This window comes from Pholcus phalangioides, unplaced genomic scaffold (genome assembly GCF_987345545.1).
Source record: "Pholcus phalangioides strain wild (caught in Gottingen) unplaced genomic scaffold, Ppha-v1.0 ptg000003l_1, whole genome shotgun sequence".
Classification (NCBI taxonomy): Eukaryota; Metazoa; Arthropoda; class Arachnida; order Araneae; family Pholcidae; genus Pholcus; species Pholcus phalangioides.
In genome coordinates this window covers 28,113,052-28,126,354 of record NW_028301596.1, presented here as the reverse complement: position 1 = coordinate 28,126,354, position 13,303 = coordinate 28,113,052, and positions in this window count along the sequence as shown.

The window sequence follows — 13,303 nt, the reverse complement described above, 5'->3', positions numbered from 1 at the left end:
TATTTGTAGCTCCCACTGACTACCTTACAACCCATTTTCTAATTTATTTATGAAATCATAAAGTATAGCCTATACGTAAACTTCAGCAATTGAAACTGCAGTATAGAAAGCATCAGCATTAATCTTTTTTCAAATATAGGACGAGGAGGCTAACTTTGATGAAATAAAACTTAATAAAGAGCGACTTTTATCGAAGTTGCCCATTACACTATGAAATTTTTTGTCAAACTTATTTTATAAATGATCGTTAACAAAGAACTTTCATAGCGTGATACCGGCCTAAGACACGCATTGCGAAGGTTGTGGGTTCGAATCCCACTAACTCGACTGAGGCTTTTTTGTTTTTCTCATTACTATCTTCGTTTTTTTAATGTATGATTAAATGTCATTCATTCATATCACCACTATCCAATCAAAATAAACATGCTTTTATAAATAAATGTTCTATTTATATTATGTCTGACATGATAGAATCAAAACAGGATGAATCTTACTTGTTTTTTTAAAAATCATATTAAATTATTGTCAATAGTACACAGCCCAAGAAATTTTAAGGATCAAACCCCTGTTAAAGCAGAAAAAATTCAAATAGAAAAAACATAAAACTTAATTGTTTCAATATTTAAATTGCAAAGGTGATTAATAAACTAAAAAAAGTAAGGGTTTTAACGCAGATTTCGCATGAATAGCGAGTATGAAATTACTTATAAAATTTATTTTTTTGTTTCATAGATTTTTTTTTAATTATAAAAAAATCCATGTTTATAATTTTTTTGAAGGAAAACTCATTTGTTCTTGATGTATTATACCCTCGTAGCAGAATGCACTTCTTTCAAATGTTCTCTGTAATCACAAAATATTCTAAACTTTGCAAAACAGTTTTCTTCAAAGCAAGAAATGGAACCTTCACATAAAATTTTGTGGACATTTCTCACGCGTGTTTCCGTCCGTAATAAGGGGATTTACTTTTGAAATCCTTTTTACAGACGCCGCAAATTTCTCTCGCCAACATGACGTACAAGTCCTTTATATATTCTAGAAACCTTGATACAAGTCGCCAAGCAGGACGAGTCACCGCTAAGCGAGGAAGGGAGGGGGGGATCTCCACTGTTGGTGACGTCATAGATATGCTGCTTTTTGATTGGTTGCTGGGACCTGACTACGGCGCGGTTGCACGCGGTTGAGGTTGGGGGGGGGGGGAAGGCATCATCTATAGTTTTATTCTTATTTCAGAGAGTGTCTTCCTGCATATAATAGTAATTTATAAAATTAGATTCCAAAATTCTCTGTCAACAAATTTCTGTTCAAAATAATCTGATGGAAAAATACAGGGCTTGACAAATCCCAGGCACTAGATCACCATGGCGACTAAGAAATTGTCTTTGATGCCTAATATTTTTATGTATGATAACTGATAACTATATTGAAGTCCGAGGACAGTACAGAATTATCGGAAATTACGTCGACTTGTCTGCCAGCATGAAAGGGGTCCTGAACAAGTCAGAATACACATTTTTGGACGGATTTTGGTGGGAAAAAATCTTGACACCTATAATATTTTGTTGGCACGTAAATTTTTTTTTTGGATTTGTCATGCCCTGGTCATGTATATGTATACACTCATGTATTTGAGCGTATGTATAACATTAATAGCCCTACATATATTGTACGCAGGCTCAGGGACGTGCACAGAACCAAACTTTGTGGGAGAGACTGGGGTATCTCTCCCAGAAAAAATTTGAATCGCTAACCTTTAAAAAGAATTTAAAACAAACCGAAGTAGAAAGAAAATGCATATAAATGCTATATGCAACTTCTGTCGATATTTTATATAATTTATTAAAAAAATACTCTAAATTTTTGGTCATCTTGAGGCAGACATCTATAGATTTACCATATTTTAGTGAGGCGAAAATCTTTTTCCACAAAAGTAGGTTACATTACCCGCCATCGCTGAAATCAAATACAGATGGAGGATAAAAAACGGGACATTCTAGTTGAAAAAGGGACGTATAGTCAATAGGAAATATGTGTTATGACACCCCTCCCAAACTCCCCCCCCCCCCCCCCCGTACTGAGTAATGTCCCATAAACTTTGAGCAACACCAATCATTTTTTTCTTCCGGCGTCCCTGCTAGGGGCCCTGTTCCAGGAAGTGGGGGCCATGAGATTTGTATACAGTAATTATCTAGTAAGAAGAAAATAGATCTAACCAAAATTTCAGGGAAAAAGACATTCAAATTTGTGTAGAAAGACTTTTGGAAGAAGCTTAATATTTCGTTATATAAGTGTTACATCATTTTTCTCTTTATAAACTGTTTGGGGCAGAACATATTTTGCAAACAGGGGAATGCGTATTTATATCGCAGGGAATGTTCTGCAAAGTTGGAAAACTTGGCTATTGCAGAGGATGTTCTGGTCATACTACGGGCGCACTCGGGGACCAGGGAAAAAAAAGCTAGGACTCAGTTGGTCACGTGATCGTCGTTTCTGCACCGAGTGCCATAGCCCTCTTTTTCTCGTTATCCTCGGGTCATAGCTACTGACGTATAAGGACACCAGCATTTTATGTGTGTCCTCAGGGCTACCGCGTGACCCCTGCTGTTTCAGTTCGTGAAAGGCCATAGGCTGGGACCTGACTACGGCGCGGTTGCACGCGGTTGAGGTTGGGGGAGAAGGCATCATCTATAGTTTTATCTGTCAACGCACAGATACAACTGCAACCGTTGAGCGCGGTTTTTTCAACCGAGAAAATCCACATTTTTTGGGACGGTTGGGGTAACCGGAAAGCTGCCATCATGTATTGCAAAGGCTTGAGCTCCCTGATGACGGTTCGGCTGGACCTGCGGTTGCTATCTTCCATTGTCTATTAAGTGGTTTGACAAGGAGGGTGATGGGATTTCGGATGCACTGGACAAAGGAATTGCTCCCCTTCTCAGGCTGCCATAAAAAAATGAGAGGAGAAGACAAATTCGAGGAACTGTATAGTGAAGTTCCATGCGACGGAAACTAATTCTTTGTTCGGCGCTTTTGCACTGATAACAATAAAAAAAACCAATGAAGAAAAAATTAAATTTTTCTAACTAGTGAAATTTTTTTGCTTTCCTACATGAGCATACATTGAAACTCGGTTATAATGACATTCATAAACTAACGTGATTACGCTAAAACCGAGATGTATATTTTAGAACACTTGAATGAAATGCATTGGATCCCGATTATAACGTTTTAGCGAAAAACCAATTAGTTACCTCATCCAAAAGAGGACAAATTACCACGGGGCCCAACCATTTATAATAAATTCATAAAAAATTAGAAGTAAAAATAATCAGACATCTGAAGGAATATATTTTTATATTTGCAAATTCTCCATATCAAACTTTTGAAACATTTATTAAAAGCCTAAGTATGAACCGGGGAGGAAATATGTCCCTAAGAGCTGCATTGTGTGTGTTTTGCTTTCATTATTCTGTCTTTTTGGTATTTATTTTTGTATCGTATATGAATGTGGCTGTCGATATGTTGTTTTTGCAATGAAAAAAACCCATCTAGGCCAGCGGTTCTCAACCGGTGCTCCGTGTGAACACCCAAGGGCTCCGCGGCCCTCGAGGAAAATAAAAAAAGAACCAGTAAATTTGAAAAAAAATAATTATTAATATTTTTGAATAAAAATAAATCAGTAATTTTGATGAATAAATAAAAAATAGGCCTACGGGGCTCCGCCATAGAAATTATATACTGGAAAGGGCTCCGTGGGTCAAAAAAGATTGAGAACCGCTGATTTAGACAAAACGTTGTATGCGGGTAATATCGAAGAGTGCACTAAAACAATTTTCACACCTACCGTTCTTTTCAAGCAGTTTTTAATTTACATACACACACAAAGAAGCAACTAGGGAGAGCGGGTCCACTGTATCGAGTGCTGAACTAGAGGGGGCGCCGAATTGCCCCTTTAACACCACTCCTTCTAACTTTTCCTTATACGGGGACGCCAAAAGCTTGCTAGCTCCAGTTAAAAAAGTATCCAGCTGCGGCCCTGTATGTACCTTAAACCTTGCAACATACATACTGATGAACAGGGCCACAACGACATGCGTGGTCAGCCGGGGCAAGCACGCATTTTGGCGCCCCCTTTTAATATTGAAGAAGAGATGAAGGGTTAACATTTGCGCTCCTGTCTGGCTCAGACTTCGGGGGCATCAGTCAGTGCCGTCTTAACGCATGGGCCCACCCGAGCACGGCCCGGGTGCCTCAAGAGAAGAGGGGCCTCCCAAAAATGAGATACGATTGAAATTTTCAAGGATTTACCATGTAGGGCCTCCTAAAAACCACTTGGCCCGGGGGGGCCCATAATACTCTTAAGACGACCCTGGCACCAGTCCCACCTGCTCCTCTCTAGTTGCGGCCCTGATGCCGTATGTACCGAGTGTTAAGCGGGCCGGGGTAGCAAGTTCAGAGGGTCGGCAAATTTGAGTAATTCGTGGTCAACAACTTTAAATTATAACGTGAATGGGGGCAGAGCAATTCGAATAGCCAGCACGTGGCGAAGCCATAAATCTGTGTCTGGGAACGGATTTAGTGTGAAGCATGTAAATAATTTCGTATAAGGACATTACGTTCCCTTCGTGTCATCGCATCATCTGGAAAAAATCATCTGATAACTGATCGGGAGAAATGATAAACGAAGAAGTTTTATGACGTTTATCGTTACCACGGTTCTTCGTGTTCATCACAACGAATTTACTAATCCTCCGTTGATGGATGTTCTTAGTATTATTATATAGCGTTATACTGTATCATGTGTGATTGAATAAATTAAAAAAAAAATTACATTAAACGAAAATATCATATGTTCCAGTGGTTGTCAATTTTTTTGTGAGCTAATGACCCTTTGTACCGTATTTCCTTCTCGTGCTGCCCCCCCCCCAATCTTTCCCCAGGACCTTTCTACCCCGGGTGGGGCACTGTTTCACTTGTTGGTCGAAAATTGAACTGCAGCTTAATCCCACTATAGCAAACTTCCAAGAGACCGGAGAAATCACTTCGTTACAACGAAATTTCCTTGTAAAGGAATTCCAGGTTGTTGCCGTTGTGCCTATGTAAACTGTTGTGGGAGGTTAGAAAAGTTTTCGTTAGAACGAGATTTTCACTGTAACGGTATTCGTTAAAACGGGGTTAGACTGTATTTGTTTTACTTCATAAATCTCCCCATGGTCTCATTGAGATATCCTGAAAATTTGGATGTACTCGGTTAAGCAGTTTTTGAGGAAAAACTACTCGAAGTACGAGAACTTAAACTGTAATCACCCATTATGTAATTATTTACGCTCTAAACCGGAGGTCCTCAACCTTTTTCTAGTTGTGAGCACTGGCTGTACCCATCATCGAAAGGAGAGCACCCTTACAAGTTTGATCATACGTATGCATGAAAAATTATGATGATTTTAATCCTCGAATGCAATTTGAACGAGGTAATTTGATTGAAACGTCGATCGAATTCTAGCAAGCAATTATTGGACAGGAGCTTCGAGAACTCCAGTTGCTTCAGGTAGCACCGTGGTGCTCGCGAGCAACAGGTTGAAGATGCCTGCTCTAAACCATTATACTACATCTGGTCATGTAGGCCCTATGTGAACAAGAAGCCCAGGGTCACGCGAATATGGGTGGCTTTAAGATGGCCTTGGTCCCACGAACAGCTTTGCTGAGTTCGCAAAGTAGTCCCTTCCCCCCCCCCCCTCTTCTTTCTGATGTACACCCCAAACCCAAAACAGAAGTTCTCGAGGTGTGGGTCGCTTTTTCTGGGAATGTTCGGCATTATCGCTCGGAAGGACGTCACGACGACTTTGCATTGCCGTGAACCCCTGCAGTGCTTTGGAATGGCTGTTGCTATTCTTACGAGCAGGCCGAAGAAGCCGCGAGTGGCAAAAGTTTCAAGAACCCCTGCCAAGGTCTTCCAAACGGCTATATCAGTCGGTAACCGTTTTTCAGTTTCTTTGCCTTCATCCGGATTTCTGAGAATTATAAGAAAAACCATTATCTATTTTAAGGGCAATAGACCTGTTGGGAAAGGTCATAAAATTTAGATACTGTACTTCCATTTAAGCCCAATTGACTAGCCTTTTAAAAAAAGGGACTTCGCGAAACATAAAACAAATTTCGTGGAACCTGTCAACTCGGACATCTCCTACATGGGGCAACTTTGAAAGGCACCGTCATAATCCTACAACACAGAATGTCGGCAATACCGAACGGCTTAATTTAATTGTAATGGAACCGTAGAGGTGTCCACTTCAGACAGGTTTTGGTATCAGTAAGCCAATCTGAAGCCGCAGCTACGATTATTATTGCAACGCGTGATGGCGCTTGCACAGTGTTGCAGTACATTACTAATCATATTTTATCCATCTCATTTCTTATTTACCAGTTCCATAAGTCAGCTGTGTCAACGAAATTTTTTTGTGCCACCATGTCTTCAGCAGATTCCGAGTCGTTAAAGGCTAGCGATAGTTATTCCGAAAAAATCATAAGCGCGGTTGAAAAAAGACCAGCTTTATATGACAAAAATATGTTATTTAAATAAATTATGATGATTCCAGTCATGATATATAAAAAAATTTGTGCGATTTGGTCACGAATCGTAAAAGCACCAAAAATGGGTCAACTTGTAGGTTGTCTTTCTTCAACTTTGAATTAATTTCAAACGGCAAATATTGTTACAGAAAATTAAATTCCATTACATGAATATTTTTATTAGTATATACAGTAAAACCCCTCCTTCTTGTGAACACGGACAGGACAAAAAAATTAAATCCATGTAAAATGGGTGACCGTTATAAAGAGGTTTGAAATTCATACTTTTATATATTATACAACTGTAAATTATTATTTGTCCGTAAAAGAGGAAGTATCCGTTAAGAGGGGGTTTTACTGCAATGCAGCTTATGATCACGAATTTGCATGCTAACTGGAGCCAACTTCATCTTGGCGAAAATAATTTGGCCAATCCCGAGATGTCACGTGACATTAAAAAATAAAAAAACCCCGGTTGCTAACAGCAGTGTGTGTTTCACGCGAAATTCCACGGTTGCTGATAAGATCAACCGCGCCAGCCGAACCGTAGTGTGCCGGCAGCCATAATGTCTGGATGGCATGAAAATTGGCATAAACAAATGTCGCATTCTACAGTGAAAAAGTATTGTACGAAATGGCTGTTAAATGAGGTGTACTGAATCACGTGATTTCGTTCACGGCCCCTCTAATAATCCCCTCCCTCCTCCAGTCCGAACAAATCAAGGGTGTTTTCCTTGCTTCTGAAAAAGAGGCTGTATTCCGCATCGGCCTTTTATATTCGCTGTACTGTCTTGAGGACACATCTCCCCTCAAAACATCTATTCACAGACGACATTTTGTTGGATTGGTTGAACAGAAAAATATTTACGGTTCACGTCTGCAAAAACACAGTTGCTCGAAATCTTTTAATAAAATAGTTGAACGAGAGCGTACATAAAGGATTAATTTTTTTTTTTTCACGTGAATGAATCCTACGGTTCTAGCCCAAAAGAACGGTAAGCAAAGCTAAAAATGTAAATTTTTGTTAAATTTTTATTTTGAGCATTAAGATTCAACTATAATAAACCTATATCCGAAGAGTTTGGCCCTGCCACGAGCCCAGTTGCAATGTTTGTTGAATTCTGTTTCATAAAGTTTAAAACGCTTATTTTTTAATAGGACGTATTACAAATTACAGAGTAAACTTACATCACTCAGTTATACGAATTTCACGTTTATACGACGTTTAGCTTTAGTAGCAATTGGTTTCTTACATTTTAATGTTAAAATAATTCATTCATTTATTTAACTTAAAAAACCTCAATTATTTGACGTTTTCACTTCGAATGTCATTTACATCCATTAAATGCGCACAAAAGTTTTGTATTCAGTGAAAACGCGTTGCTGCAACAGTTTTTCTTGCATATTGTCACTGCAAAAGACATAAATTTTAGGGTGATTGCTGACGTATACAAAAATTGCCAGTGAGATGGCTGATGACAATTTAGAGTGGACACTTGGGTGATTTGTTTATTGCTTGTTTCTGAGAATACGCAGATGTGGCGAGTCCCGATGAAATGGGTTTCAATTGTTTTGACGGCCATATGTCCTTTCAGAATTTTTTCTCCCAATGTTTTCATTTGGGTGAGAAAGTCAACTGCAAGCATTTGGAGGGTACAGGTCTGCCGAAAAGAGACAGATACGGTACACATGCACAGTAAGTTCTTTCGATTATTTCCTGTAGAATTTTCTTTCGATGTGGTGGTTTGCTTGCTGACAGGGCCGTCTTAAGAGCATGATTGAGCCCCGGGCCAATTGATTTTTCTGAGGCCCAACCTGGGGAATTCTCGAAAATTTCAATCAGTTCCCATTTTTGTGAGGCCCCTCTTCTCTTGAGGCCCCCGGGCCATGCGTTCAGACGACACTGCTTGCTGACTGTCAAATCCGCCGTTCGTAATGTCGAAAAAAACAAAAAACGCTCTCTCTAAAAAAAGGAAATTTTGGAAGAATTCAACAAGAATTTTAAATTAATAACGAAAGTTCATCTTGCAAACCAGTTGAATATCCTCGTTTCAATTTTTTGAAACTTTTATAAAGCAGGGAAACAAAACAAACTAGCAAGCTCCTGATTGAAAATCATCTACTGCCAAAAAAAAAGTCCAAGTTGGGGAAATTTTCGCAAGTCGAGAAGGTTTTTGTTGCAATTTTGTACCCAATGTCGTGCCCCAAAGGTAATGTGTGTGTTGTGCTAAATTTCATTTCCTTAAATGATTTGAAATGTGATTTAATTTTCTCTCAAGCATGAAATGATATTTTTTAGAACAGAATTGGAATGCAATCAAACACATTAAATTTTATGACATTATTTACGTATAGGGCGGGGGGAAGGAATAATTTTTCAAAAAGGTTCAGTTATTCGACTACGACTTACACATTTATAAAACGTTTTGACTCGGCCTCTTGAACGTCGTATAAACGACTGTAATAGAATTGTCAAGTTGCTTAGTTGAATAGATGGAGTGAGCATAAATATTTTAATTATTTCAGTTAAATTTTGCAGGACGGTGCCGGCCAAGGCCAATGTAAATAGTTTTCATTATTTAGTAATAGTTTATAATTTATTAATTAATTTATTTACTTCATTATTTAGTAATAGCAAATTTAATAGTTTTCATTAACTCTTTAATTCATTAAATTCATTTATTCTTTTTGGACGCCTGTAGTGAATCGCCTGGCATAACGGAATCATTTCGTTTTAATCAGAAAAAGCATTGCATAGAATAACTTCACGTTAGAGCAGGGCGTCTCAAACTTTTTCCACCGAGGCACCCCTTTTCTCTATTCAATGCTTATCCGCGAGCTCCGGCAGCTCCCCCGGAGCTGTTTAACAACGAATATTTTCGATAACCTTTGTCAGGGTCACCGTAACTATATGTTTAATTTCTGTCAACCCCTTTTAAATATGAATCAATAAAATGAAAGAAATCTTTGGGATGAAATAGAATAGAATTTACAATGTGCAAGTCTCTTCGCTCATGCAGTTTCCATGATTTATTCAATGTGGAAAGGAACCAAAAAAATAAAGCTGTCTAAATTCATTAACATTCGAGCACTTTCAAAGTGGTTTACTACAATTCCTGCTTGTATCGCTGAACTTTTGTGACAAGCGTATGACTTTTGAATTTAGATTACCAATCATTTCCACAACCCTTAAGGTTTTTCTTGACTTGCTACTATAAATACAACACATCCTCAGACCGATATTTTCGGATTAGCTCATGACTAGTGGTAAGTTATTAAAATTTGTTTTAGCCCCACTGTTTGGGATGGTCAGCTCAAGTTGGTTTTTCAATTTTAAGGTGCAAGTCTAAGCCAAACTACAATTTAACCCTTTAAGTGGTTTTTGAAATTTTCCTGATCAGCATTATAATTGCAAAACCTTGCCATTACATGTGTGTGGCTTTCTATGAAGAAAAACCCTTTTTGTATTATTTATACCGAGCATATATTCATTTCACTTTTTTTTTCTCGCTTCTTTTTCTTATCTAACCTAGAACTAATAATGAATAATTAAATAGCTAACTTGCCCACTGACAGTTGATTGGTTGGAGGGAATGGAAAACATGTTTTATTGTAAAAACAGCTTCACTGCATTACAAAATATTTCGGGGCGACAGAAATAAAGCAGATCAATTTTAACGAGATATCTCAGGATTGCCGCTGAAAGGGTAAAAAAGGTATCTTCGGGTAGAACAACATGGTCTATAATAATAAAAATTTAATGCATGATCATGTTTATTTTTAATATTGTAGAATCATGTCTGCAATGTCTTATTGATGGCCTTATCTTCTCGGCTGTTAGAATAATTGTTTATTCTACAGTGTATATTTGTTGATCTACTGTATATATATGTTTATCTTCAATGTTATAGAACGTCTGTGATCTCATATTAATTTTGATGGTCTGATCCTCTGTACTATATCAAGAAATTGCTTATTCTATAATGTATAAAAATTCAAAACACCTTGTACATCTGCACAGTATTACAGAATACTATGAAAAATATCATTTTTAACCTATGGAAATACAAGCAGCAATTAAAAAAGAATTTCAAAATGTATAAAATCATGTTTATTTCTTATTGCCTTTGGGACTATGACAGTGTGTGTGCAACTTTGTTTACTTATGTTAAACGTCATTCAATAACATATGACTTAATAAAAAAATTTGTGTGTTCAAAAATTTTTTCCCTCTCACTGTGTATAACTATTTGTACATTTCTATTATTCTCACAACCGTTCAAATATTACGTAAGCACCAATAAGGAAAAATAGGGTTTTGTATTTCCTTTTAATAACAAGGGGGGGGGGATGGATTGGAATGAAGATTATCATTATTATCATTGATATTATCATCAATCTTTCAATTATCATCATTATCATTTGGATGAGAACATATTGGTATGGCTTTACTCAAATCGGGTATGAAGAAAATCGAATATATCATCAGTTTATTGAGGACATGAAACTACAGTACTTTGGCTAACAAATGCCTCTGCTGGTGAATTTTTCTGCAAACAATTTTTTTTTCATAGTTTTTCTGCCTTGGCTAGCGGATGCGATTAATGAACATTTTCTTTGATACAAATGCAAGCAATGACATAAATCGGCTGCATCATGAGCTGAATTTAAGCTAATCATTGTCAGAATGTCACTCGAGCATTGATTTACTCACATCTCCTTTTTGTAATCTTTTCTCCAGATGTACCAAAACACAAACGAATGGGGAACACCTCCTAGAGATAAAAGGCCTCTGCACTGTTTGCCATAAGCGTCATTCAGACTACCTAGCAAATTTTCCACATTTTGAAACACAGCATCCCGTTTCCATTCTTCTTATTTTGGCGTAGAATCTTCCTGATTGGCTCACAAATACCGCATCGTGATTGAATGTGGGGCATAGAAATAGCCAATTCTAAGCCCGATCATTTATTTTCCTCATAACGATGATACTGGCACGAGCAAGAAATTTTTCCCCCTGAATATTCTTAAGGAAAATAGACTACTTACTGACGTCACAAGCAAAGTGCGGAGGCCTTCTATCTCTAGGAGGTGCTGCACCTACACACTCGACTGCGTTAACACTGGCTTAAGCAGAATAAAGCTGGTGTTTATTGTGTGCATAGTTTAAAATAGAAAGATTTTCTGTATCTCATACTCCTGCAAATTCTCATTCATTCCAATTTCAAAGCTATTCATTCTATAGCGTTTGGTCAGTTTTTATCATCTTTATAACATTCCTTGGTATTTTAAAAAACTTATCTTTAAATTTTGAACCATACCTGGAATAAATTAAACAATATTCCATAGAAACTTATGGGAAATTGTGTTTCAACAAACAAAAGTGATTATGGAGCGAATTTCTTCATACAGTACTGTATCCTCATTCAGAGCCGCAACTAGATACTTTGTCATCCAGGGCAACCCCCCCCCCCCAGTTGCAGCCCTGTACTCATTTCCAACCAAATCTAATACAGTATCTCATAACAAGTAAAGACATAATTATCAACAATTTCCTGTTAATTGAGCATTTATCGCACTGACATAGATTTTTAATAGAATCATTCTTCACCCTTTTAATCAAAGCATTGATATGTTATTTGGAAAATGATGCATTAATACTGAGGTGATAGCCCCATTTGACATTTTAATGAAACTCACAGGGCACCAAGATATGCTACACATATCTTAGTAAACAGCTCAGCAAACCGTGCGTTGAAGATTATTGTTTAGATCAAAGGGGTTTTGAAACCAACTTGATCGATGCTCTTTTGGGCATTAAAAATGTACATGCACTATTAAGGAATCAAAAAAAGTTATATTTTCAGTTTTGCTGGCAAGATGTTAGTAAAATATTATAAAGCCCAATGACAATTGATGGTTGTTTTGCTTATTCGTAACAGTTCGCTCACCTCAGCAGTGCAATGTCCTGAAATCCCGATCTATTCTCCTATTTCGCTTCAGATCAACAAGAGAAGTAAAGAGGGCCCGGGGGCTTACACAGGACCTACCTTTAAAGTGGGGCACATTGTAAAATATTTCCTCATCACAAGCTTTCAAAAAACATTTTAAATTTACAGAAATTAATCAAAACAGTACACAAACATTTTTCTACGATATTTCATTTTTTTAAATTATTTGAATTTAAATTTTTAAATTCAATTTTTATTTCTTGCAGGTCACGAGGGGTATACATTATACAATATGTATAATGTATAATATATACTATATTCCCCACCCGCGTATCTCTCTAGAATGGGGAGGGCAGCCGAAGCCCCCCTTGTTAATAACGGTACTAATCTAGAAGCTTTTGGTCCAGTTTACTTGATTTTGCTGACAAGTGGGGTGTTGGGTAAAGAGCCCCATAATTTTGCTTAAGTAATACTTGAACGGTCTATAGTTACGGCCAAGCCACTTCCTTTTATAACTATTTTAACTTTTCTCCACAGCTCGGAAGGTTTCACTCTGTTGTTTACACCTTACAGTGTTTACGCCACTATATTTACGGTTCGAGAGTAACTCATTCCCGCTCCTCTGTGATTGGTCAAGTTCACTAGGGAAATGTCGGATTTTTAGCCGCTAGTTTTGTGATTGGCTCCGCCATTTTTCTTCTCTCCCCCCTTTGTTCTTGTTGCCGGTTCATTTTGAATTCGACTCTTTGTCTACAACAGCGAGTAACTCCCGCTATAAGGAG